The 26,143-nt window shown below is 39.1% G+C and overlaps 1 long non-coding RNA gene and 2 pseudogenes across 5 annotated transcripts in view; 2 read left to right on the plus strand and 1 right to left on the minus strand.

Annotated features, from left to right (window-relative positions):
- The first annotated feature begins 786 nt into the window (after positions 1-786).
- Positions 787-2,319, plus strand: LOC143666553 (endoplasmic reticulum junction formation protein lunapark-like; annotated as a pseudogene).
- A 1,739-nt stretch (positions 2,320-4,058) lies between these two features.
- LOC143667190 (uncharacterized) overlaps positions 4,059-26,143 on the plus strand; it is a 150,504-nt gene continuing 128,419 nt past the window's right edge. For all 5 annotated transcript variants that reach the window (XR_013167940.1, XR_013167941.1, XR_013167943.1 and 2 more), the window contains exons 1-3: positions 4,059-4,928; positions 14,556-14,625; positions 15,892-15,963. This is a non-coding gene — a long non-coding RNA (uncharacterized LOC143667190). The remainder of the gene's footprint in view (positions 4,929-14,555; positions 14,626-15,891; positions 15,964-26,143) is intronic.
- Positions 21,505-24,356, minus strand: LOC143667188 (mitogen-activated protein kinase kinase kinase kinase 5 pseudogene; annotated as a pseudogene).

Below are 26,143 nucleotides of genomic sequence, written 5' to 3' on the forward strand. Positions count from 1 at the left end.
GCTCTGGAGGGTACTCTTACACAAGCTTCAGCTAGATACTGCTAATTACCACGGTCTGCCAACTCCAACCAACACCATTCCTGTCAACCCTAAAGAACATCCCCGGCTTTATCAGAGATTCTACACAAGCTTTACACACTAAGATCACTTCTAGAAACCTACAAACTCCAGATGGTTCCTAGGCCAAGTAAGTCCTGAAATGCAGAGGGACCAGCCTCTCCAAGAACATCAACCAATTCCATCCCCCTATCTTATATTGCCAATACCCCTCTGCAACATGAAAAAGTTAGAATGGGCAGAGTCCAAATATCCCTAAAGATTGGGAGAAGAGTCAAAGGACAAGGAGGTGTTATAACAGAGAATTTAGAATGTAACAAATAAGCATGACTGCTAAACCACTATATTGGTATTTCTATTACATCACTAGTGTCTTGAAGCAGCTAGAAAACCCAAAATTGTGGAACTGCAACCCATATCAAACTTTTGTTTGATAACTACTTCTTACAATGTACTTCAAAATATATTTCTCGGCAGAGAATGCTCCAGCACCACGAAGCAGAGTCCACCAGCCAGGGACCTTTGGTGATGAAGAAGGAAAACACCTCCCGGGGAGCTTCATGAAACTGGAAGCCAGGAGAGAAAGCTAGCAGATGACACCATGTCTGCCATGTGCCCTTCCAGCCAAGAGAGAAGCCCTGACTGTATTCGCCATGTGCCTTCTCACTTGAGAGAGAAGCGCTGAACATCATCGGCCTTCTTGAACCAAGTTGTGAATACTTGGGACAATTGTGCCCAGTTATCATTGTACCCAGTTTCTACAGATAAAAGATGGGTGGATTGTTTTCTCGATGGAGGAAAAAATCTTCAACTGTAGAAGTTCTGGAAAATATAGATAAGGAAATTCAAGCATTGGAAGAATTTAGGGAAAAAAATCAGAGACTACAAAAATTACGGGTTGGAAAATTAATTCTCTATTCCTCAGTTCTTTATTTGTTTACATGCTTAATTGTATATTTGTGGTATCTTCCTGATGAACTTACAGCAAGACTTGCCATGACTCTACCATTTTTTGCTTTTCCATTGATCATCTGGAGTATAAGAACGGTGCTTATTTTCTTCTTTTCCAAGAGAACAGAAAGAAATAGTGAAGCATTGGAGGATTTAAAATCCCAGAAGAAAAAAATACTTGAAGAAGTCATGGAAAAAGAAACCTATAAGATGGCTAAATTAATTCTTGAAAGGTTTGATCCAGACTCAAAAAAAGCAAAGGAGTTTGAGCCGCCATCTGCTGGAGCAGCTCTAACTGCAAGACCTGGACAAGAGATTCGTCAGGGAACTGCAGCTCAAAGAAACCTTTCTCCAACACACTACCAAGCTCTAACCAGGGCCCTCCTCAACAAGTTCCAGAATCTCCTGGACCACCAAAGGATACCTCAGCCCCTGGTGGACCTCCAGAAAGAACTGTTACTTCAGCCCTACCGTCAAATGTGTTATCAAGACATCTTGGATCCCCTGCTACGTCAGTGCCTGGAATGGGTCTTCATCCTCCAGGTTCACCTTTAGCAAGACCCATTCTCCCCTGAGAATGGGGTGCTTTGGATAGAATTGTTGAACATTTGGTTGGTGATGGTCCACAGAACAGGTATGCCCTTATATGTCAGTAACATTTTTCTCATAATGGCATGGCTTTGAAAGAAGAATTTGAATATATTGCTTCTCGATGTGCCTACTGTTTTTTCTTGAATCCTGCAAGAAAAACTAGACCTCAGGCCCCAAGACTTTCAGAATTTAGTCTTGAGAAAAGGCAGGCTGCAGAAGGCTCAAGTTCAGTTGGTCCCTTGCCCTCATGAAGTGTGCTTCCATCAGAAAGCCAAGTCAGTGAAGGAGGAACAATACCCCAGATGCCTCACTTTCTTTCTGAAATCTCCGGAATGAAGTATAAATGGCTCAATCTCAACCCTAATAAGAATTTTTAGAAGAACAAAATATTCTTGATAACAGTACAGTGCAGACAGATGACAAAATATCACTTACAGAGCAGGCAGACCAAGTGATTGAAAAAGCATATGTCACAGAGGAACCAAAGGAGAAACAAGAAGACACCAAGAATGAGGAAACCTCAATGAATGAAGCCAAATCGATAGTTTCCAGTGTTGATTTTATTCCAAATCCTGAACCAAGTGAAGAATCTTTGATGATAAAGGAGTGAATGTTTCCATGTGCCTTCAACTGGATATTTATAGTCTTGTTAATGCAGTTATTGCTTTTTGGGTGGTGTTTTTTCCCTCTAAGGATATGCTTTTAATCTGAGTTCAGATTGCCTGGCTATTTCAAGGTGTCAAAGTTGTATCTACATGAGTATTAAAATTAAAAGCAAATGATATCAGTAAAATAACATCCTTTTTGAATTGACAAAAACCAATACTATTGTAGACAGCTTTTAGATATTTTTTGTTTATTCTAAAAGTAAGCAGGCATGATAGACTTCTTGTTTTACAAATGTATGACCTGTAAATAGTATCCATTTTGACATAGGAAGAACTTTGGCTAGGAATAAGTTCTCTAATAGTGTTTGACTTAAGGAATGGAACTCAATTAAGATATTGAACTCTTCATAATTAAAATTGATAGAATTTTAACTCTTTGCTAGGATGGCATAGAAAGAGTATCTATTTAGGCATTTGCATTAAGCAGTAAATAGGTTGTAACTACATAGGCATTGGTACGAATTCTCATTAAGAATGCAACTGAACAGTCTAATGCAGTGTTTCTTTTTTATTTCATTTATTTTGCAGCTAGGCCAAAGGTACATGATGTATATAATTAGCTTATGTTTACATATTAACAAATAGGAATTATCCCTGCACTTGACTGTACTTGCATTCTGAGCATTATTTATTTATACTTGTAAAATAATGATGATATAGAAGTAAATTTTGTGCTCTTGTATGTGTTTTGTTAAGGAAAATAAAGTTGATCTGGCAGCAAAAAAAAAAATATATATATATATATATTCCTCATTGTATAAACGTTATATTCACAGTAAAAAAATATTATAAAAAATAAAAAGAAGGCAAAGGGGCCCACGATAAGTGAGGCCAGCACCCCCTCCTCTTTAACAGATGCTTGGAGGAACTCAGAAGACCCCGCCAGACAGATGGGGCCCAAGCCCCCAAGGAGAAACATCTAAAACCAACCGCTACAGGGGGCTTTTGCACACCATGGCACCAACCTCTTCAACAGGCAAAAATCACAGCACTAACTTCTTAACAGAACCTAACACAATTTCATATTTTCAGCCAGTCATTGCACATTTTAGGAGAAAAGCCACGATCAAACATCCAAAGGAAACTAAAGTCGGTGGATTAAGCCAAAAACGCTCCCACGGAAGGCTTCCAGGCCATGCCGGCGGGGTCAGAGCCCTGTGAACAAGGACCCTAACCCTGCGGCCCGGCCAGCAGGCCCCTTCCCAGGCCGGAGCCCCGCTCCCCGCTCCCTGACCCCTCTCCGCTGCCCCTCTCCTGCGCCCAGCCGCCCCACTCCCACGCCCACCGTCCCACTTCCGCGCCCGGCGCCCCACTCTCTGCACCTACCACCCCACTCCCACACCCGGAGCCCCGCTCCCACACCCGGCGCCCCACTCCTAGGCCCGGAGCCTCACCACCCATGAGTGCTACTCCCAGTGCCCCGCAACCCGCCGCCCGCCCAGCGCTACGCCCCACCAGCTGCTCCCCCACCCCCAATCGCGCCCGCTACCCACCTCCCCGGTGCTCTGCCACTGTGCGCCCGCACTGGCTCACCTCGCAGAGCTGGAAGTGCTCCCCCGCAGCATCTCGACGATCTCCGGCTCCCGGCTGCCGGGTGGCGCAGGCGGTGGCGGCGGCTGCGCTGCAGAGGACGATCTGGCGGTCAGGCAGTCCAGCCTTTCCCTGCTGTTGAATTTCCTCATGGACTTGGTGAAGCCCCCTCCCGAGGGTTCCAGCGGCCCCAGGGCGCGAGCGGGACACGCACAGGAAACACTCTAACTGCGGCCCCGTGCCCGGCTGCCCGCTCACCTGGGCGCGGGCAGGCCCCACACTGCCCCGCCGCTCCCGCTCGGGCTCCCGCTCCTGATCGGCCTTCGCTGTTGGTCGTGGCTGCCCAGCCCCATGCAAACGCCCGGAATCCCGGGCCACGCCGACCCACCACTGACTGGACTGCCGTGGCTCCCTGAGGGCCATCAACCAGCGCCAACGCCCGCCAAGCCACGACAGACACCAACGGCCGTGACCCGCATGCGCATGTCCAAGCTCGCCACTGGGGTCCTCTTGGTGCGCTTGCGCACACCCGACTGCAAGCTCAGCAGGTACGAACATGATACGCCTGCGCACGGCTGGAGGCCTGGTGGGTCGCACCGCGCCTGCGCATGCTGGCCGCCTGCTCCGCCCAGACCCATTTGCCGCCTGGTGGCGCCATGTGCGGGTCACTGTAGTTGGCGTGTGTTGTGGCTTGGCGGGCGTTGGAGCTGGTTTCTGACCCTCAGGGAGCCGCAGCGGTCCAGTCAGCGGCGGGCCGGCCTGGCCCGGGGTTCCGGGCGTTTGCGTGGGTCGGGGCGGCCGTGATCGAGAGCGGAGGCCGGACGGAGCAGGAGCTGGAGCAAGAGCGGCAGGGGTGGTGGGGCCTCCCGCGGCCAAGTGAGCGGGCAGCCGGGTGCGGGACCGCTGTCGCGGTGTTTCCTGTGCGGGCCCCGCACGCACCCTGGGGCCGCTGGAACCCTCGGGAGGGGGCTTCGCCGAGACCATGATGAAACTCAATATCAGGAAAGGGCTGGACGGCCTGAACGCCGGATAGTCCTCTGCGGCACAGCCGCCCCCGCCGCCCGCGCCATCCGGCAGCAGAGAGCTGGAGATCTCCGAGACGCTGCAGGCTAGCACTTTCAGGTCTACGAGGTGAGCCGGGGCGGGCGCGCCGTGGCAGAGCGCCCGGGAGGGAGGTAGTGGGTGCGGGTGGGGGAGCACCCGGCGGGGCTTAGCGCTAGGCGGACGGCGGGGTGCGGGGCACGGGGAGTAGCGCCGGCGGGTGGTGAGGCTCCAAGCCTGGGAGTGGGCAGCTAGGTGTGGGAGTGGGGCGCCGGGTGCGGAAGTGGAATGGTGGGCGCGGGAGTGGGGCATTGGACGGGGAAGTGGGATGGTGGGCGCGGTAGTGGGGCGGCTTGGCGCAGGAGAGGGGTGGCGGAGCGGGGTCAGGGAGCAGGGAGGGGTCAGGGAGCGGGGAGCGGGACTCCGGCCTGGGAAGGGGCCTGCTGGCCGGGCCGCAGGGTTAGGGTCCTTGTTCACAGGGCCCTGACCCCACCGGCGTGGCCTGGAAGCCTTCCGTGGGAGCGTTTTTGGCCTAACCCGCCGACTTTAGTTTCCTTTGGATGTTTGATCATGGCTTTTCTCCTAAAATGTGCAATGAGTGGCTGAAAATATGAAATAGCATTAGGTTCGGTTAAGAAGTTAGTGCTGTGATTTTTGCCTGTTAAAGAGGTTGGCACCATGGTGTGCAAAAGCCCCCTGTAGCGGTTAGTTTTAGATGTTTCTCCTTGGGGGCTTGGGCCCCATCTGTCTGGCGGGGTCTTCTGAGTTCCTCCAAGCATCTGTTAAAGAGGAGGGGGTGCTGGCCTCGCCTATCGTGGGCCCCTTTGCCTTCTTTTTTTTTTTATGTTTTTTACTGTGAATATAACATTTATACAATAAGGAATATGTTTTGAAGTACATTGTAAGAAGTAGTTATCAAACAAGAGTTTGATATGGGTTACAGTTCCACAATTTTGGGTTTTCCTGACCCCCAGATGCAGGGGACAGCTGGAACTGGGCAGTGGGCAGTGGCTGGGAGGATCCAGGTGGGGCAGGCACTGTGGGAGTCTGGAATCTGGACCTTTGTTTATATTTCTGAGGACTTTTACCTCTGAATATAACTTTTTTTTTTGCTACTGTCAATTTTGATATCGGATATGCTTCCTTTATATAATAAATTGAGTAATCTTTATGTCCCCTTCCTCCCCTCCCTTCCTTCCTTCACCTCTTTTTTGTTGTTTCCAAAACAGAAGGAGAAATTAATAATTATCTGTTTCCTGAATTTTCAAGAGCATTGTTAAACTTTTTAAGACTAGTTCTTTTTTGTATACAATTCTTAAATATATTCAGTTCCATCCATGCTTATTAATCCTTTAGCTTTTCAAGCTTCTTGAATTAGTTTTGTGATCCAAAATATCATCCATTTAATTGAGAACAAACATTTCAACAAATTTATTCATTTTTTTTTAAGAAATTTACTAACAAAGGAAATGTTCAACTGGGCTTGAGTCACCTGGCTACTCACATGAGCTAGAACCAAGGTTTCTTAACTCCGTTTGACAGTTCTGTCTCAAAAAAGAACATAGCCTTTGTAATTTTGAATAGAAATACAGTTTTAAATAGACACATCTATAAAAATTACTGATTTCATGAATTAAATTTTTTAGACATAACAATATACAAATACGACCATTCTTACTATATGATCATTCCATTCTTACTATATAATCAATAACTCACATCATCACATAGTTGTATATTCATCACCATGACCATTTCTTAGAACATTTGCATCAATTCAGAAAAATAAATAAAAAGAAAAAAGAAAAAAACTCTTACATACCATACCCCTTACCCCTCCATCTCATTGACTGCTAGTATTTCCATCTACCCAATATGTTTTAGCCTTTGTTTCTCTATTTTTTTCTATACCCCTTACCGCTCCCTTTCATTGATCACTAGCATTTCAATCTACTATATGTATTTTAACATTTGTTCCCCCTATTATTTATTCATTTTTAATCCATTTGTTTTACTCAACTGTCTATACTGTAGATAAAAGGAGCATTAGACACAAGGTTTTCACAATCACAGGCACATTGCAAAAGCTATATCATTATACAATCATCTTCAAGAAACATGACTACTGAAACACAGCTCTACGTTTTCAGGCACTTCCCTCCAGCCTCTCCAATATACCTTAACTAAAAAGGTGATACTATATGATGCATAAGAATAACCTCCAGGATAACCTCTCAACTCTGTTTGAAATCTCTCAGCAATTGACACTTTATTTTGTCTCGTTTCTCTCTTTCCCCTTTTGGTTGAGAAGGTTTTCTCAATCACTTGATGCTGAGTCCCGGCTCATTCTAGGATTTCTGTCCCATGTTGCCAGGAATACCCCCTGGGAGTCATGTCCCACGTAGAGAGGGGGAGGGTAGTGAGTTTTCTTGTTATGTTGGCTGAGAGAGAGGCCACATCTGAGCAACAAAAGAGGTTCTGTGGGGGTGACTCTTAGGCCTAATTTTATGTAGGCTTAGCCTATCCTTTGTGGGTATAAGTTTCATATGAACAACCCCAAAGATTGAGGGCTCATATGAACAAACCCCAAGATCTGGTTGTCCCCACTGCCTGTGAGAATATCAGGAATTCTCCACATGGGAAAGTTGAATTTTCTCCCTTTCTCATCATTCCCCCAAGGGGACTTTGCAAATACTTTCTGAATGAATTAAAAATTTGATGCATATTAGAATAGAATATTTTTCCAGTATTCAACGGCAAGGTAAGAATTTCATCCCTTCTAATCTGCAACATTAGATTTTAGAAATATAACATTCCAACTAAGAATTGGATTATTACTGCTTTTTTTTATAAGTGGGCAATTTCTTTTCATTTTTTGTTTTGATATTATGGAGTCTTCTTTAGTGAAAAAAAAATCTATTAACTCTTGTTCTAACATTTTCTGCACAACAGCAGAACTGAGTTTACTTTTTACAATAGCAAGTATTAAGTATGAGAAATTTATTTTTTTGTTTTTTAAAATGTCTTTTTTATCATTAAATATAACATACCTACAAAGAAAAGAAAGAAAAAGCAATGATTTTCAAAGTACACTTCAACAAGTAGTTGTAGAACAGATTTCAGAGTTTGTTATGGGTTACCATTTCACTAAAAGTGAGCAATTTTAATGGGAAGAATAGACTGCACCATACTTTAACGCTTTGTTTAAAGGGCTCAAAAGGAGAGCAGTTGTGAATTACATGTTTAAATTTCAATGAGATTTAGTGTGTTCTGGATTAAATTTCAGAATAGTTTAAAAAAATTCCTATTCAAAGATTCCATAAAATTATTCCTCACAAGAGAAGTTTTAAACGTATTTTAATATGGATGTAAGTGCATTCCATGGATCCTGATAAAACATTTTACAACAAACATTGTTGAGAGTTATTTGGCATGGTTCAGTAGAAACTTCTCAGAGTTGAGCTTTCACACCTTGAGAGCATTTTCCTCTTTCAATTTCAGGGACATAGGTTATCCTTCTGCCTCCCTGGCTGCTGTTTTCTGCCTCCTTCATTCACTTTCCCCCTCTTCTCTACCTCTGAAAGTTAATGTTCTTCAAAGCTTCCCTAGGACTTCCCTTTACTTTTCTTCTCTCCCCTCCCCTGCCGTGTCCTTCCCCCACACTTTCCTACTTCTGTTACTTTAAGTGTAGCTTTTGGACTTATGTTAATGGCTCTTAAATTTATAAATGCATGTTGGACTTCTCTGAGCTACAGACCTACTATTCTACTTGGTCTTACAACTTGGAGGTCTAATTGGCATCTCAAACTTTACTATACCCTGAATGAGTCCTTGATTCCAACTGGTCCCCCAACCTGCTCTCTGTCATCCCTCCCAACCTTCAAAATCCTTCCATTCTAGAAGGACCAAAGGAGAAAGAGGAGTCATAACAGAGAAGATAGGATTTAACGAATGAGTATGACTGCTGAATAATTATATTGATTTTTCTTTTAGTCTCCAGTGTCTTGGAGCAACTAGAAGGGAAAACTTAAAATTGTGGTGCTGTAACCCATACCAAACTCTGAAATCTGTCCTATAGCTAATTGTTAATGTACTTTGAAATTTATTGCTTTTTTTATATATGTTATATTTCACAATAAAAAATATTTTTAAAATCCTTCTATTCTCAGTGAATGGCTCTGACATTCACCAGTAGTTGAACTAAGAGTCTTCCTCAATTCTTTCTTTCCTGCCCACCACACATCCAGTCCATCAGCATTCAATATTGATTCTACTTCTAAAATATATCTCAAACCCACCCACTTTCTCCATCTGTTTTTTCTGCCACCACAGTGATGCAGACTTGAAACTCTTCAGTGGGTTTCCATTTTATGGTGAACAACTTATAATTGCTGCTCAACCATATTTGATAAATAAAAAAGTGAATGAATGACATTAAGCCATGATCTTGTGCCTTATAAGACAATGCATCAGAAGACATCATAATAAATACTAAAAGTGAATCAATATAATTAGTAATATGCTGGCTCTTATCAGTTAGAAAGATAGCCTGAAAATACAAAGCAAATCTGCAAAAGAATAAAATGTAACAGGTGTAACTATCATATCATAAGCATAATTTCTGTCGAGTTGTGATGCTCTGACATGGTTAAATTTCAGCTTATAATTGAATTGCTGTTGGTTCTCAAATCAGATAGAATAGAGTGGATCATTTTGAATTTGTTGACAGGTCATTCTAAATTATTTTTAAATTAAAAAATAAATTGAATCACTTGTCATTCAACTTGGTTTTGAGTGACATAAGGCAGGCACAAAAAGACAAATATTGTATGAGCCTGCTTATGTGAAACACCTAGAAGAAGCAGACCTCAATGGAGATAGAGAGTGGTTTATAGGTTTCCAGGGGTGAAAGTGGGAGGTGGGGGATGGGCAGGAAGAGAAGAATTAGAGTTTAAAAGTGAAGTTTCTGTTTGCAGGGATGGAAAAGTTTAGGTAATGGATTATCAGTGATGGTAGCACGGTATTGAAAAGGTGATGAATATTACTGAATTGCATACTTGAATGTGGTTAAAATGAGGAATTTTTGAGTTCGATATTATAACAATTTTTTTTATTTAAAGCACATGTCCATTGGTAAATAGGAAAACAGTCAATGATATCTTAAAAATGAATATCATTGAAGATTATAATAAAATAAAGTTTATAACAGTCTTTAATGATTTACTTCCCTTTTTTTACCCCTAGGAACTTTATTATGATTATATTAAATATTATGTTTCTAGTAACCATTACTGAGTGGTTTGTCTGTTAGATGTTACTATTAAAGGGGTTCCAAAGTAAAACTTTGATTTCTCATTTCCTTGTAGTTCTAAACTTTAATCATTCTGTTATTCTGTAATGAATTATGAATTTAGGTATTGCATATAATAAACTTGTACTTAGAAACTTCATCACAAAGAGTGTGATTCTTCCCCCTTTTTATTTTCTGGTAGGTATTATTTTTTTCTTTTGGGTTCCATCAAGATTTGGGGAATAATGGGAACAACAACAACAAAACAAAATGAAACACATGCAAAAACCAAAATCAAATAAACGAAAATTTTTTTTTGCCTTAGAGAAGTTTGCTAGTTCTTTTAACACAGAAAGTATAAATATACCTGAGTTCTGTTTTTGAGACTTTAATTTGAAAACCTCTTATTTCATTTTTAATAGTTATTCCAGGTTTTTCTTTAACCTAAGAGGACTTGTTATTGGCTTCCTAACTTCCTTAAGTAGGTCATAAGAAGCAGCACTATAAAATTTTGAAAAACTCTTGAACATAGCTGCTGGAGTGAGGGGAGGGAGCTATCTTGTGCATTCTGACAGCAAGGATTAAAATCTCCTTGGCAGCCTCCAACAAGAGTAATTTGGGGCTGAGGAAATTTCTCTGGGCTGATTTTAATTTCATTTCTAGTTCTGCTGCTTACAGAGTGAATGACTTTAGGCAAACCACTTAATCTTTCTTAGTTTCTGAATTCTTGTTTGCCATAAAAGGAGTTTCCTCTATCCTGGTTCTAAATTTTCCTTCCTCCCTCCCTCCCTCCTTTTCTCCTTCCTTCTTCCTTCTACTGTACTTTCAGTTTTCTGGAGGACTGCTGTTTCTGAGGTCTCTCCCCTAGGACCTCCAGAAGTGACGTCTGTACATCAGACAGTCTATATTTTAAGTCATTTTATCCCAAACACATAATTCGGTGACAGCCATTCTAGCTCTTTTCTTATGCTGTGGTATCAGACAGAAAAATAAAACATACAAAGAAATATATAATTATGTGTGTGTATAAATACTTTGTCTTCTGTGTTCTTCATTTTTTTTAATGTTCTGCTTTCACTTTCACTCCCTCATTCTTCTTTATAATCCAGTGTGTTAGAAGCCTACACAATTTTTTTTTTCATTTCAGCTATTCTGTCTTTTAGTTATAGAATTTCAGTTTGGTTCTTCTTTATAGTTTCAATTTATCTGCTAAGATTCTCCTTTTGTTGGAAAGAGGACTCTCTCTTTTACCCTCTATCCAGGATAAACAGTTAGGCACTTTATACCAGAGGATTTGGTGACACCAACTTGTGATTTGGAAATGAATTTGCCATGTAATTAAGATTGGCTCATAGCATTTTGTGCAGTCTGCTCAGTTTTAATTTTAAATTGTCAAATCTTTTATCCCTCATCAGTCTTTTTTTTTGTATACTGTATGACGGGGGTCACATTTCATTCTTTTTCCATGCGAGTATCCCATTATTGCAGCACCATGTGTTGACTTTTTGTTTCTTTGTTTTTTAAAAAGTGCATGGGCCAGGAATTGAATCTGGGTCTCCCGCATGGTGGGTGAGAATTCTACCACTGAACTACCCTCGCACCCCATCAGTCTGCTTTTTTAGCTTCCAAAATGTTACTGCCACTATCTCCTCTGTGCCATTGGAGTGTGGATTTGTATAGGGAACAGGAAATAGACATGTATATATATTTGTGTGTGTGTGTGTGTAACCCTCCATCTTTACCCTGGAGTTAAGGTTTTGATTTCTTGAGTAGGAAATAACTAGATTGATTTCAACTTTTAAATCTATCATGTGATATGATATTCCAGGAGAAAATGTTCTTCAGTGTCTGTACAGGGTATATCTGTTCAAATGCTATGAAACTCATACCTTTATTTTGTGTGAGATAAGAGAGACTGTTTCTAATCATTTGTGTTTAAGCTGAAGCCTTAGCTAGTGAAAATTCTTTCTTTATAAATACTTGATCCATATTTTATGTATTGAATGGTTCGTCATTAACAATCTTCATCCATTGATGTGTTGTTTTTTTCCCTTCTCTATCTTGTCCACCATCAGCACCTTTTCTTGTTTACTTTCACCACCTCCCCAATTCGGAACTCCAGGTGATATTTTGTATGTGAATATAAATTACATTCCCACTTACTTAAAAATGGACTTGTCAATGTGGGGTTGAGAGTGGTCATGGAGAGTGTATATTGATAGATAAAGGGAATCACATAAGGACACAAACAAGGGTGAGGCATCTGCAGTTTGGAAACACAGGTCAAATTTCTGTGTTTTGATTACTTGGGTAGACAGAAAGGAAAATGACCCTCTCCTCCCAGGAATTTGACCCAAATCAGTGCAACAAATGCTGGAATGCACCACAAATTCATTTGCTGACTTTTACGCTAGACGTAATTATTTTTAATGAATCAAATACTTTTTAAGAAGCCTCTTATTGAACCATAAACCAGAACGAATTCTATAAATCATGTAAAATTAGTAAGTTGGCTGAAAATAATCAGATTCCTTAAAAAAAATGATAAGCATTGAAAGAATTCAGTAAATTTCATAATGGAAGCACTTATTTGTGATTTGAACCCAATGTTACCCCATCTTCCCTGTTGGGCTGGATAGATGGTTTGGACCTGTGAGTAAGGAATTTTGATTTTTCTCTAAAGCTGAGTTGACAAAGGAACTGATCTTTCCGTTTGTCGTAGTGACCGTCATCCTTGTTACCTTTTGTAGTTTTTAACTCAAGCAAGAGATGGGCCTTCTAAGGAGGGTTAAAGCAGAAGTTTCTGTTCTTCTTTACTTTTCACAGCTACTTTCATGGCTTTAAAAATATATAGATTTTCTATGTTTATTATTTTTTCTTTGTCTTTTTTATTACATCACAATCAACTTTTTTTTTTCTTTTTTGTGAAAAATGACATATTCGAAAAGGCAATAAATTTCAAAGCACATCACAACAATTAGTTGTAGAACAGATTTCAGAGTCTGGTATGGGTTACAGTTCCACAAGTTTAGGTTTTTATTTTTAGCTGCTCTAAGATACTGGAGACTAAAAGAAATACCAATATAATGATTCAGCAATCATTCGTTTGTTAAACCCTACCTTCTCTGTATGCCTCCACCGTCACCTTTGATCTTTCTCCCACTCCTGAGGGGTATTTGGGCTGTGCCCATTATAACTTTTTCTTGTTGGAAGGGGCTTTGGATAATATGGGATGGGGAGATGGAACTAGCTGATGTTCTGGATCAGCTGGCCCCTCCAGCCAATTTATCCTGATTTATCTGGTCCAGAGATCCATCTGGAGGTTGTAGGTTTCTAGAAAGTTACCCTAGTACATGGAATCTTTATAGAATCTTATATATTGCCTTGGGTGTTCTTTAGGATTGGCAGGAATGGTTTTGGTTGGGGGCTAACAAGTTATTTTCATGGCTGTTTTTACCTTAACTTGATTATCCTGTCACTGGACTTTGCTTTCCACATGGGCAGTGTTGCCCTCCTCTCTCTCTGCCTGAGAGAATTAAATCTAGAAGCATCAGTCAGTGCATTTCTCACTTCTGCAGGGTCAGCTCAGCATTTCAATGTCTTATGTCAAATTTATATGCACTCTGGTCTTTCCTGGGCAGTTCGAGTCCTCTCTCTGCCCCTGGGGCTAGGGGGAGTAACTGCTTTATCAATGTACATTTAACTATATTTAAAATATCTGTTTGAAGACAGTAGATTAAAAATGCATACACTGAGTGTCAACATTTTCAAAAGCTTTTATGAAAAGTTTATGTTTATGTATTTTTAAGAAATTACAGTACTACCATTTTAATTAGTCTGAATGTTTCCAGGCATTGAAATAAATCTTGACTAAGGAAAGAAAAATGCATGCATTCTCTGGATCATATGCTTAATTAGTTTTGTGATTTTCAGACATCCCCCTAGCCCTCCTTAGCATGATATCATTCTAGGTAGTTAGTTGATAAATAACTCATGAAATTATTCCAGTTCATAAAATTATTGGAGTAAAAGCCAAAATATTTACACAGTCACACAGCTGGTTTTATTATGAGGTCCTTTTCCAGATTGTATGTTTATGTAACCCACGTTTATTATCTGAAAACATGTATTATATTTTGCAGTGTTTTAGCAGAAGTTGGAACATATAGTGAGCAAGTTAACGTAACTTTCTATTTCTCCATAATTACTGTTTAAACAGATTTCTGTAATGTCATATCATCACTCTGTCATTCAGATAGATTCATACATACCTTAACCTCCCCAAAGAGATGATTTATCCAAGGAGTGAACTGAGTGTTTTTAAAATGCCTTAACACAACTTTGGAGCTGAATATTTAAGAAAAGCAAAGAGTAGTGATGATTACAGACTTCTCTCATGTATAAATGCATTTCTTGTTTCTTCATAGGAATCTTCGCTTTAACAGAATTAGAGATCCAACCTGGGACATTCAAACGACTGAGAAACTTGAATATATTGTAAGTTGAAATAGTCTATTGTTTATCAATGGGGGAAAATATATAGACATCGTTATGCCATTTATAAATCTCAGCTAGTATGACAAAAGCCTGTTAGCCTTCGTAGTGGATATGAATGAGGAAAAGTGAGACTGAAATGGAGAAAATAATATGCAAATTAAAATGCCAGGTCTATGAAATTCTGTGCTTGGCAGCAGTTCTTTTATTTGTTTATCCTTCTGTCTTGTCTGGCATCCATCTACCTAACTATTATATATTGGGTAAAATCCATAACATACTGTCTTCATTTGAGTGATTATTTATAGCATCATTTTTTTTTTCATATACTGTTTGACAGGTCACATTTCATTATTTTTCCATGTGAGTATCCAGTTATTGCAGCACCATTTGATGAATCTTTTGTTTGTTTGTTTTTTTGAGAAGTACATGGACCAGGAATTGAACCAGGTCTTCCCCATGGCAGGTGAGAATTCTACCACTGAAGTACCCTTGTACCCCGCTTATGGCATCATTTTTTGTTTGTTAGAGGAGGTTTGATTGTAGATGCTTTTTTGCGTCTTTGATGGTAAGGTTGAAAGATTAGTGTTCCTCCTACGTCCAGCACATGCACACGAGACTTTTTACTCCAGTTCATTTATGTCCCAGTACTTAGACGTCCAGAGTAGATAAACTAGGGGAAGAGGCAAGACCACTGCTCGAGTGATTGACAGTACAGTTAACCCATTGGAAAGCTTATTTGAATCTGCTTTTCTGCACCGGGATGGTAAGTGATTGGCAAAGGGGAATGTGCAGGGAAATAGAAGCAGGAACCGTGTCACCAACTGACCGTGTGCCCCCAATGGGCAAATCGCTTAGCTGCACTGCATGTCAGTGTCCTTATCTGTGAAAATGAATCACTCATTGAATGTGCTGACCTACTTTTAATAACACACCTGGACAGACCACCCTATATTTCTATGATTGTCTTTAAATTGACCATGATCATGGCTAAGATGTGGTAGAATAAAGGTATATGTTCCTGTGTATAGGAGAGAGTTATTTTTGTATTATATACAGAGGTGGAATAATGTGGGGTGATATGGGCAATCATTACTCAGGAAAATTTGTAATCACAAGAGTTACACACCAAAAAAGACATTTTTTGTGATAATGTATCATTTAGTGTATGTTGATATTAAGTCCTGTAGCTTAATAATGTTGTGACCTTTTCCCAAGGGTATAAGAATGTACATTTAAAATAAATCTTATTGAAACTCTCTTTCATAGGCTTCTCAACAATAATCAGATCAAGAAGATACCTAGTGAATCATTTGAGGACTTGGAAAATTTAAAATACCTGTAAGTGCATGATCAGTTCTTTAACTCCAAAGCATATGTTATCGATATTCGGACTGTTTAATCATTGGGCTAAATTTTCAACTATTTGTGCATTATTGTAAATATATTCATTTTTGAAAGAGGTTTTATTTTCAGGTGAGTGCAGTTTTGGCTGGGATTGTTAAAATGAGTTGCTGTCAGTCTAAAGTGCTACCTTATGTGATTTTTAGTGTTTAGCTTTTAAGCCTTAAATAAAATAGGTTGAGTACAATTTTAAGTGCATAGCCACTGAAAATCATTTTAGAAGTAAAAATCAGGATTCCTGAGATAGGGAAGGTGATAACTTACATTTGCTTGCTAATATGAACTGGCATACCTTTTGAAAAATTTAAGCTTTCATAGAAGTTTTGAATTGCAGAATCACTTAGTGGTTTTCCAGCAGTAGGGGAGATGTAAAGATGTAAATTATGAATTCTTTTGGAATGTTGCCAATTCCTGCTAATTTTCCTAGTATTTCTCTAAGTGGCTTTCACTGTTTCTTATGTTTTTATAATTAAATTTAATTTTACTTTTTAAACTAACTTGATTCGTTATCATTTAAAAAACCTACTGTTGGATGAAGTCAGCTTTGTAGTTTAGAAATGACATCTCCAGGAAGTACTGGTTTAATTCCCTTAAGAAGCACTTATTTTAAAATGAGAAAGTATTAAGCAAACATTCAGATATAATTCTTAGTTCCAGATAGATGAGAAGCATGTGTCATGTGTTTTTAGTAAATTTTTCTTAGTTTTAGAACTTAGCTAGCCTTTCAAATACACTCATTCTTAATGCAATTTAATTGAGATATATTCACATACCTAATAATCATCCAAAGTGTACAATCAGTAGTTCAACAGTATCACCATATATTTGTGCATTTATCATCACAATCAATTTTTAAACATTTTCATTACTTCAAAAATACATATAAGAATAAAAATGAAAATGAAAAGAACACCCAAAACATCCCATCCCCCTTATATCCCCTATTGTTTATTTATTTTATTCACCTGTCCATACACTGGCTATAGGGAGTGTCAGTTAAAAGGTTTTCACAATCACACATTCACACTGTAAAAGCTATATAGTTATACAATTATCTTCAAGAATCAAGGCTACTGCAATACAGATCAACAGTTTCAGGTCAAATATACTCATGTTTTTGTTTTTGTTTTTGTTTTTGGTATGGGCAGGCTCTGGGAATCGAACCTGGGTCTCTCCGGCATGGCAGGTGAGAACTCTGCCACTGAGCCACCATTGCCTGCCCAACGCGCTCATTTTTAATGAAGGATTTATAGCAATTATTTTTATTAAAAATTTGTCATAAGTGAACCTAAACATCTTTATGTTGTTTTTTTTTAAAAAAAACAATATCATCATACTGTTAGTGTTGATGTACATTTTGAAATCTCTTAAGATTTTAGATGTCAGTAGCTGTTGGCCACAGAGCTAACTTTAAATGTTTATTCAGATGTTTTCCTCAAAAAAGATGTTTGAAAGTATTATGTATAAACATTTTCTCCATTATTTTAGACATACTATACTAATTTTTAATACTGTTTGGCCATTGCTAAAGCTATTGTTACTCATTTATAAAATGAGGAACAGACCTTCTATTTATACTTTGAGCTTTTCTTTGCTTGCTTGCTTTTTTATAATTATTATTTTACTTTTCATTTTAAATGCTGTGCAAGTTCCAGAGGGGAGCTTTAGATTTCTCAGAAAACAGATTGCATTAGCTGATACCAACATTTGTAATGTGGTTGTTTTGTATTTTTTTAATGTCTTGTTTGTTTTATTTTAGTTTGCTTTTTAATTACTTAAGAGCACCTTAGTATTCACTCTGTGAACTTTTTTTATGTGAAGTAGTTTGGATACTCTGTTTTTCACTTAAGACAGTCTCTCTTAAAGGATACTTTTAAAGTCTTGTCTATTGGCCACTTGCTCTCAAAGCATTCATGTGCAACCTTTCTTCCTTCTGTCCTACAGAAGCATGTCCATCGTACCCACTGACCATAGATAAGACAGATCCTGGGGATGGGATAACACAGTAGGCAGAAATGGAAGATGAATCATCAATGACTAAAAGAGCCAAAGGGCAGGGGATAGAGCTAAGAAGAGAAAGAATCCTGGTGTGACAACAGTACCTAGCTATTTAGAGTTCCCATCTCGTTCTTCTTGGAGAGGCGGACCTCATTGGTAGAGCACATTTTGTGTGCTTGTGTCTCATTGGTAGAGCACATTTTCATAAGCACTGATCTAGGAGATAGTGTAACAGTGTTAAGAACTCTTCTAGGGTGGGCCACGGTGGCTCAGCAGGTAAGAATGCTTGCCTGCCATGCCCAAGAACCCGGATTCGATTCCCGGTGCCTGCCCATGTAAAAAAAAAAAAAAAATGAAGAACTCTTCTGAATTTTATTGACCATTTCAGCCTCGTATATGTAGTGAGTAGTACCAAAGTATATTTTTAAAAGTTAAATTTTCATGTATTTCCAGGAACCCCACTTACTTCTAAATCCAAAAATCTCTCTCGTTTTTCAGATTTCCCAATGATGAAGTAAACTCTTGAGCTAGTTAGTACACACACTCAAAGGATTAAGTCTATGATGAAGTAAAAAATTAATTATAATTTATTAATAGATGACCCATACCCAGTTATTCTTATGAAAACAAATGCTGCCCAGTGTCTTTAAACACGTAGCCACTCATATTGGTTTCATTCATTTGCTTTACATGCTCTTTAAAAGCATACTTTTACTATGATGTTTTAAAAGTACTTGCAATGTGATTTAGTATTGATATTTGTTTTTTGTTTCATTCATAAAAAGTTGGGCACAAAAACCCACATTCAGACTTGCCTTCCTTAAGAACACTGATAATAATGGCGATCAAAATAGTAGTTACATTCTTACAGAAAGTATTCTAAGAGCTTTAAACATATTATTTTTTTTCAAGCATCCTATTGGCACTGCTATTATGTCCATTTACAGAAGAAACTGAGGCTCAGAAAGGCTGTCTTATTCAACATCACTCAGCTAGTAAGTGGCAGCCCAAGGATTCAAATCCGTGCAGCCTGATTAAGTAAGTGCCATATTGTGCCTCTAGTGCTGGCACTGGGCTGTCAAATGCAAGGGCTTGCAAGGCTTTATGAGGCAACCTTAGCAAATGTACAAAGAGGAAGAAGTGAGACCCATTTAGTGGATTGCAACAATTAAAGAAAGCAGAGCAGGCCCCTTTAAACTTGGCTCAGTGCCAAACGTTATTAAACTATATTGCAACACTTTGTCCTCTATTATGAAGCATGCAGTATAATAAGTATTAAGGCAAAAAATGTGGCTTGTCAGGATAAGTACATAAAAACTCATTCATCAGTAATCAAATTTGTAAAGAAATTTCTGCCTTCAGTCAAAATGTAGAAGAAGCTTGGATTTTGATTTGTACACCTATCTATATCAAAGATGAAGCCACAGTGATTATAGAAGACACCAATGGCACTATATGTCACCGTGTATCTGAGTACAGAAATGTTCTATTATTTAAAGCACAATTTTTGCAGTTCATTGGATGCTGTTATGGAATTGTGTTATGAGGGAGACAGCTCCAAAACCAAAAGTCATGCCAAAATAGATGAGTATCTTCAGTATATGCAGTTTTGTAGGTCTTTTTGGAATTGTGATACACTTTGCTATGAAAATCTTCCATCTTTGCTAGGTTAGAGGTCAGATGTTTGTAAAGAGCCAGATAATCTATATCTTAGGCTTTGTGGGTCGTATGGTGTTTGTTATAAATACTCTGCCACTGTAGCCCAACGGTAGTCATAGAGTGTATAGATATGGTTGTGTATGGCTGTGTTCCAGTACAACTTTATTTATGGACACAGATATCTGAATTTCATATAATTTTCACATGCTGCAAAATATTCTTCTTCTGATCTTTTTAAACTATTTAAAAATGTGAAAGCCATTTTTAGCTTTCAGGCCATACAAAAATAGGTGGCAGGCCAGATTATGTGATCCTTCTAGAAAGTCCTTGCTGCTTCTGTTTTATAAGAATAAAACTTTGGGTGCAAGAGTGAGTCAAGACACCATTCAGTCTTCATGTTGTTTACTCCCCAAGTCATTTCTGGATATTTTCACATTCTGTCAATATCAGCTATAGAATCTCATATTCAATGCATTTTTTTCTGTAATGAACATTTTGCACATATTTTTGGTGAAGTGGTTTTATTATGTTCAGGCTTTTTTTTGCATTTGTACAACATTTTATTGTTTGTATATTGCATAGTGAAAAGAACAGAGTCAGAATACTCAAGGTCTGGCTCGACCATTATAATTTGCTATGTGAACTGGGTCTCTTAATCTTGCAAAACTCTCATTTCCTCTTCTGAAAAGCAGAGATGATGATATCTGTCTTACAGAATTGCTAAAGATTGAATGAGATAGTTAAACTCTTTTTCTCTCAAGTAACTAGTCAAAATAATCTTATATTTGCTATTTATTAACCCTCTACTCATCACCTCAGTGCTAGCTAACTGTGCTCAATAAATGCATTCAGACAGCAGGTATCGATGTGACATTGCAATTTTGAACACTTAACAACAAAAGGAAAAAAAAACTAAAAAAATGGCCCATCCTTTCTTATTTTTAGAATACTGGTTTTATAATACTATAAATAAATACTCATACTATCCCATCAGGAATTCAATTTTATTTAAAGATTTTTTTTCTTAGACTATTCAAAACGAATAACTACATACATAAAATCTTAAAATTACAAGTATAGTTACTTAACAGTTAACCCCCCTCTGGTATAGTATAACTAAAATACATATCATGGGCAGTTAAATACTATTTTCCCCTACACTAGGAAGGATAATATATGGAGATTAATTTCTTATGCATTATCCCTAATGTGAAAAAAAAAATCACAGGTATATTATACTGGTTGTCAAGAATACATACACATGGTAGGTAGTTACACCTAGACATACACACCCCTTCTAACAATATTTCCACCATCATCAATGTTTTCTGTATGACACCTTACAACTATTTGTAGTTGAAAACACAAAACTCCCATTTAAGGCAATTCTGCATGAAACTGTATTATGAAATACTTTTGTTAAAAATTGCATGTATGTACTGAACCCCCAGAAACACTGTCTTTAATCCCTAAAAAAACTACTACCTAAAAGGTAAGCAAACTGTTTATACATTATAAAAAAATTTAAACTGCTCTGGAACCCTCTTTGCTAAAAGTTAGATACATTACACCACTCCAGCAAGAGATTAATAAATAACGATTAAATGTTCTATTTTACAAAAACAAACAGAATGGCTGATGTAAAAGTGAGAGGCTTATCTGATAACTTCCTTATCAAATTATGTTCATTAAGAAAGAGTTAGACATGGTATAAAATGAGAAAAGTGCCACCAATTTTATCTTTGAAGATAACCACAGGAGTTGTTATCTAAAATATTGCACCCTTGTTACAAACATTACTTTTTTAAAAAAAGACTGTTTCCTGGGACTAAATAGAGGACTGTTTGTCTCATAGCTTTTATTAAGCAAACTTAATATAACCACCACACAGTGGCAAGAGATAGAATAGCTGTTTTCAGCTACAGAAAATATTGAATTCTACCCTAAATACAAATCACTGAGATATAACTCATAACAGTTAAAGCAAATTATAGTGTACTTTGTACTAAATTTCCTTGAAATATTTTTTGCTTTCATATGGAATATATTCATTTCCCTGTCATTTGAGATCAGTTTCTGCTGTTTAGTAACTATTTTCATGTCCAGCCAGGATGTAGAGATTGCTGTGTGCAGTAGGATTATCTGTTGGTCTACTTTCCAAAATGACAACTCTGTCTGATCCTAACAAGCAGAAAACTCTTGTTTCATCTGAAATCTCCTGGGTAACCTCATCTGACTTGAAGCTTTTACCCTGCATCCCATGTTTCCAGAAGGCCAACACACTGTCTTGAAGGCATACCACAGACTCAATGCAAAAATCAAAACTTAGCTCAGAGGCCAGTTTCTTACTTGATTTCAGTTTTCCTTGTAGATTTACAATTTTTACAAATTTGTCTAAACACACTAAGACTGTATCTCTCTCCAACTATGTTACATGAATGGAATCTAACTGTTGACTGCCTGCACCGATTTCTGCAAACCATGAAGATGCAGAGTTCAAGTTGATTGTCTCAAACTGAATCACCTGATTTGATTTGGTGCCCTTGCCGATAGCCACACAGACCATGGGGTATTCTTGTTCCAGTATTACCAGCATTTCAAAAACATTCAAAGGACTTGGCAAAGGAAAATCAAAGTGATTTATCAACATGAATTTCTGCATTGGCTCATACCACTGAATTAAAACAATTCCAGACTTAAAGCTCCACAGAGGTATTTATGTCCTGTGTAAGGATTTCTGACCATGCAACATTTGTGGCAGCCTTTTGTATCAGGGATCTTTGTTGTTAGAGCATACTTTCTTGGTAGTATGCGGTCTGGAAACCTATGTGTTTGAATATGGGCAGCTAATCCTGGTTTTTTTTGCTTGTTCAAACAAAGCTATAAGATTATGAGAGTAGAGCTGAAAAGTTTTTCCTTCTGATAATGACATTAAAGTATTATTGATAACATACAGCCAAGTACACTTCCGTGGAAATAACTGTTCCATTGTTGCCTCATGTAGCTCATTGAGGTTCAATGTATAAATACCATCTTCAGTTCCAAAAATAATGTACTGATCTTTTGTATCAGGATGTATCCAGGATGTTGCACAATTAATTTTCAAAGGGCAGCCATCAAAAACTTTGGAAAAACATGCTCCCATCAGCACTTTTGGGGTAGGTGGAAGGCCATTGATGACTGGTTTAGGGAAATCTCACCTGTCCTTTTTTCATGGTAACTGTGGTGGTTCTGCAGATCCTTCTATATTTTCACTAATTAGTTTTGAAACACCATCACCATTTCCCAGTTCATAGTATCTAGTCGTGTGCACTCCAGGGCTGATGGTACTGCTAGCCATACCAATAAAGGAAGTCTCTGCTGCTGGAACACAACTTCGGCTATTCTGTCTTCTGAGAACTTGGGGAGCTCTGTTCTCTGAATCAGGGCAACGTTTTATGGTTGATTTTTCTTCATCTGGGAAGTTATCTTCAGGATAACTGTTTATCCTTGGCTTAGGAGGTAGGGGAGGTGGTATAGCGCGTTTTGAGGTTGATTTGCTAGTCTTGGCGGCATCAACAAAAGGATTACCATGCGACACAAAATTTGGGTCTGATGATATTCCCATTTCATCCCATGCTTCTGTTTCTTTTCTCAGAGAAGGTTCAAACTGTAATTTGTCAAAATTTATTTCTGAAGCTGTCCTTTCAGCTCTGGCATTCTTGTTTGTGGATCTAATGGTGTGACGAATAATCTCATGGGCTCAAAGTCATCGTCATCTCCTTCAGTGTAGTGTGCATGGTTATCTGGGTTGCTAACTTTGTCCAACAGTTCAACTGCTAAGGCTCTAGAGAGACCTAGCTGTCCAACAAAAGTATGAGTCAGAAGTCTTTCAGCAGTTGGTCTTTTTTGGGGGTTTTTGGTTAGTGCTATTTTGACAAAATTATGGAATGTTGATGACCATTTTGTTTTGTCCTTTAGTTTTGGAGGCTGAAAACTGCTTTTTGTTTTGTCCTTTAGTTTGGAGGCTCTCATTGGATGAAGATCAAACATAGGTGGCTGAAGTTCTCCAAGCTCAATTGCTGTTATTCCTACTATATCGCAGAGTTGGTTGTAGCCACCATTTTTCTCCACTGCTGCAACTTCTGGGGCCATCCAATAAGGAGTGCCAATGAAAGATTTTCTTTTTGCAATGGTAGCTGTTATTTTTGCAGCCACACCAAAGTCAACTAATTTTACATCACCATGATCTGTCAAAATATTTGCACCTTTGATATCTCCATGCATTTGCCTTTAGAATGCAAATAGGCAAGACCCTGTAAAGTTTTTCTGCATACGTAGGTTATTTGCAATTCTGATAATGGTCCCATAACATGGTAAATATCCTGAAGCGATCCACCACCACAACATTCCATACAAATCCACAGTTTCTCCGGACTGAGATAGCTCCCAAAGTAGGCAACAATGTTGCAGTGTTTATATTCTTTAACCATAAATATTTCTTGTTGAATCAAAGAAAAATCATCTCCAGCTTCCAATTTGATAATTTTCACTGCAGCCAACTCTCCTGTATGTACATTTCTGGCCTTATGGACGTCCCCGTAGGTGCTGCTGCTCACCCTCTGGACCAGCTTGTAGTCGTGCTGCAGGTTTCGCCTCAGGATGTCGGCGGCTGGCCTTGGCGGGGCCTCCATCCTCGCTCAGGCCCGGCCCGCCGCTCCGGCCCCGGCTCCTCATCGGCGGCTGGGCGAGGCTGCTCTGGCCCGGGCTCTTCAGCGAGGCCGCGCCGTGCCGCTGCCCAGTATGGAGCCTCCGGCCCCAGCTCCGCCTGCATCAGAGACGCGCACAGACGAGTCAGCGCCGCGGCTGGGGCCCTTTCCTCCCGCCGCGCCAGGAGCCGGGGAGGACGTGGGCTGCAGTGACCCCAGCGCCGGGCAGGGCCGTCTGGCCGCGGCCTTCCCCCTCCCCCGGCGCCTGCAGGCCGCCCACCCGCAGGACTCCAAGCTGGCTCCGGACCTGAAGGTGGCCCCGCTCTCTCTATGTTCAGGCTTTTAAGCAAATGTGTTGTTATCAACAATTTATAAGTCATAGTTTAAGGATCTCTAAATTATGTAGTGACAAATAGGAATGATTTGACCATCTCCAGTTTAGACATTTATTTTTGATCCATTTGAGATTTTCTTTTTAGAAAGGGGAAGTGATCTTCTGTGAGAGGAACCATACTTACCATGTAAATGTTTTGCTCGTACTCTAATACAATCCTTAATTTTAAATTTGTCTCCACTTGTCAACTTAATTCTTCTTTTCCATCTTAAGTTATTACCTCTTGTTTGTGTGCTAATCCTCCCCAATGTTTCTTGTTTCAGCTAATTGTACAAGAATGAAATCCGGTCAATTGACAGGCAAGTATTTAAGGGACTTGCCTCTCTAGAGCAACTCTAAGTGCCCTTTCTCTTCTGAGATTTAATTTCTTTGGTATCATCTGCCTTTTTGCCTCTCATAGGAACATTAACTATTTTTGCATGATGCATGCCTATACTAAATGGGATGAAGATAGCTAAACCCAGTAATATGTGCGTGAAAATGAAAAAGCAGTGATTGACTATTTATTCATCCTTCTATCAAAGTGCCCTTCTTTCCAACCATCTGTACATCCATTTTGCAGACATTTATTTGGTTTCTACTGCACACCAGATCTTGTGCGATGCATTTGTGATACAAAGAAGAAGACAGATTCCCTGTCTTGGTGGTGTTCACAATTTAACAGGAGCAAGTAAAGCTCTTTTGTGGTAGAAGGATCCAGTGCAATGGGAGAAGAGGGGGTTGGTTTTATTGCACACTATTTCTTTTTTCTTTTTGTGACTGCACATATGCCTTTTATTTTCTTCATTTATGATGTCATTACTTTGGAGAAAGCAAACTTATCAAAGTTCATGTATTTATAGTTAATATACATGGGATGTAATTAAACCCCATTTTTGGTTTTGTTGTCAATGATATTAGACTTTGCTATGAAGTCAGGGTGTTTAATTTCTCAATAGAATATACTGTTCAAAGGATTTTTTTTTTTCCTGGGTTGTTTGCTTGGCCATTCATGTTTCACTAAATTAGCTAAACCAATTTCTGAAAAGTTTCAGGTTATTGTACAGTTTTACCAAAGTGGATGGAAAACAGCTGAAGTGTGTTGTAATGCAGTATGACATTCTCCTGCTGCAAATATTTATTTGTTTTCAAACTTCATTGGTTGAATGAGCACAGACATATTTTCAAAAAATTTAAGAGCTTTGAAGAACTCTGCCTGAAACCATGTGATTTAGAAGTACACAGAGTGCTCATATATCTAAATAAGTATTTATTTATTCAAGTAGGAATGGCTTTCCTGTGCTTATTGTACATGGCATAAAATATTTTGAGGAGATGAAGTTATGTAAAAGGGGTTGAATAATTTCTTCAGAGAGTCTGAAACAAAGAGTTTAGTTTT

This window comes from Tamandua tetradactyla, chromosome 23 (genome assembly GCF_023851605.1).
Source record: "Tamandua tetradactyla isolate mTamTet1 chromosome 23, mTamTet1.pri, whole genome shotgun sequence".
Lineage (NCBI taxonomy): Eukaryota > Metazoa > Chordata > Mammalia > Pilosa > Myrmecophagidae > Tamandua > Tamandua tetradactyla.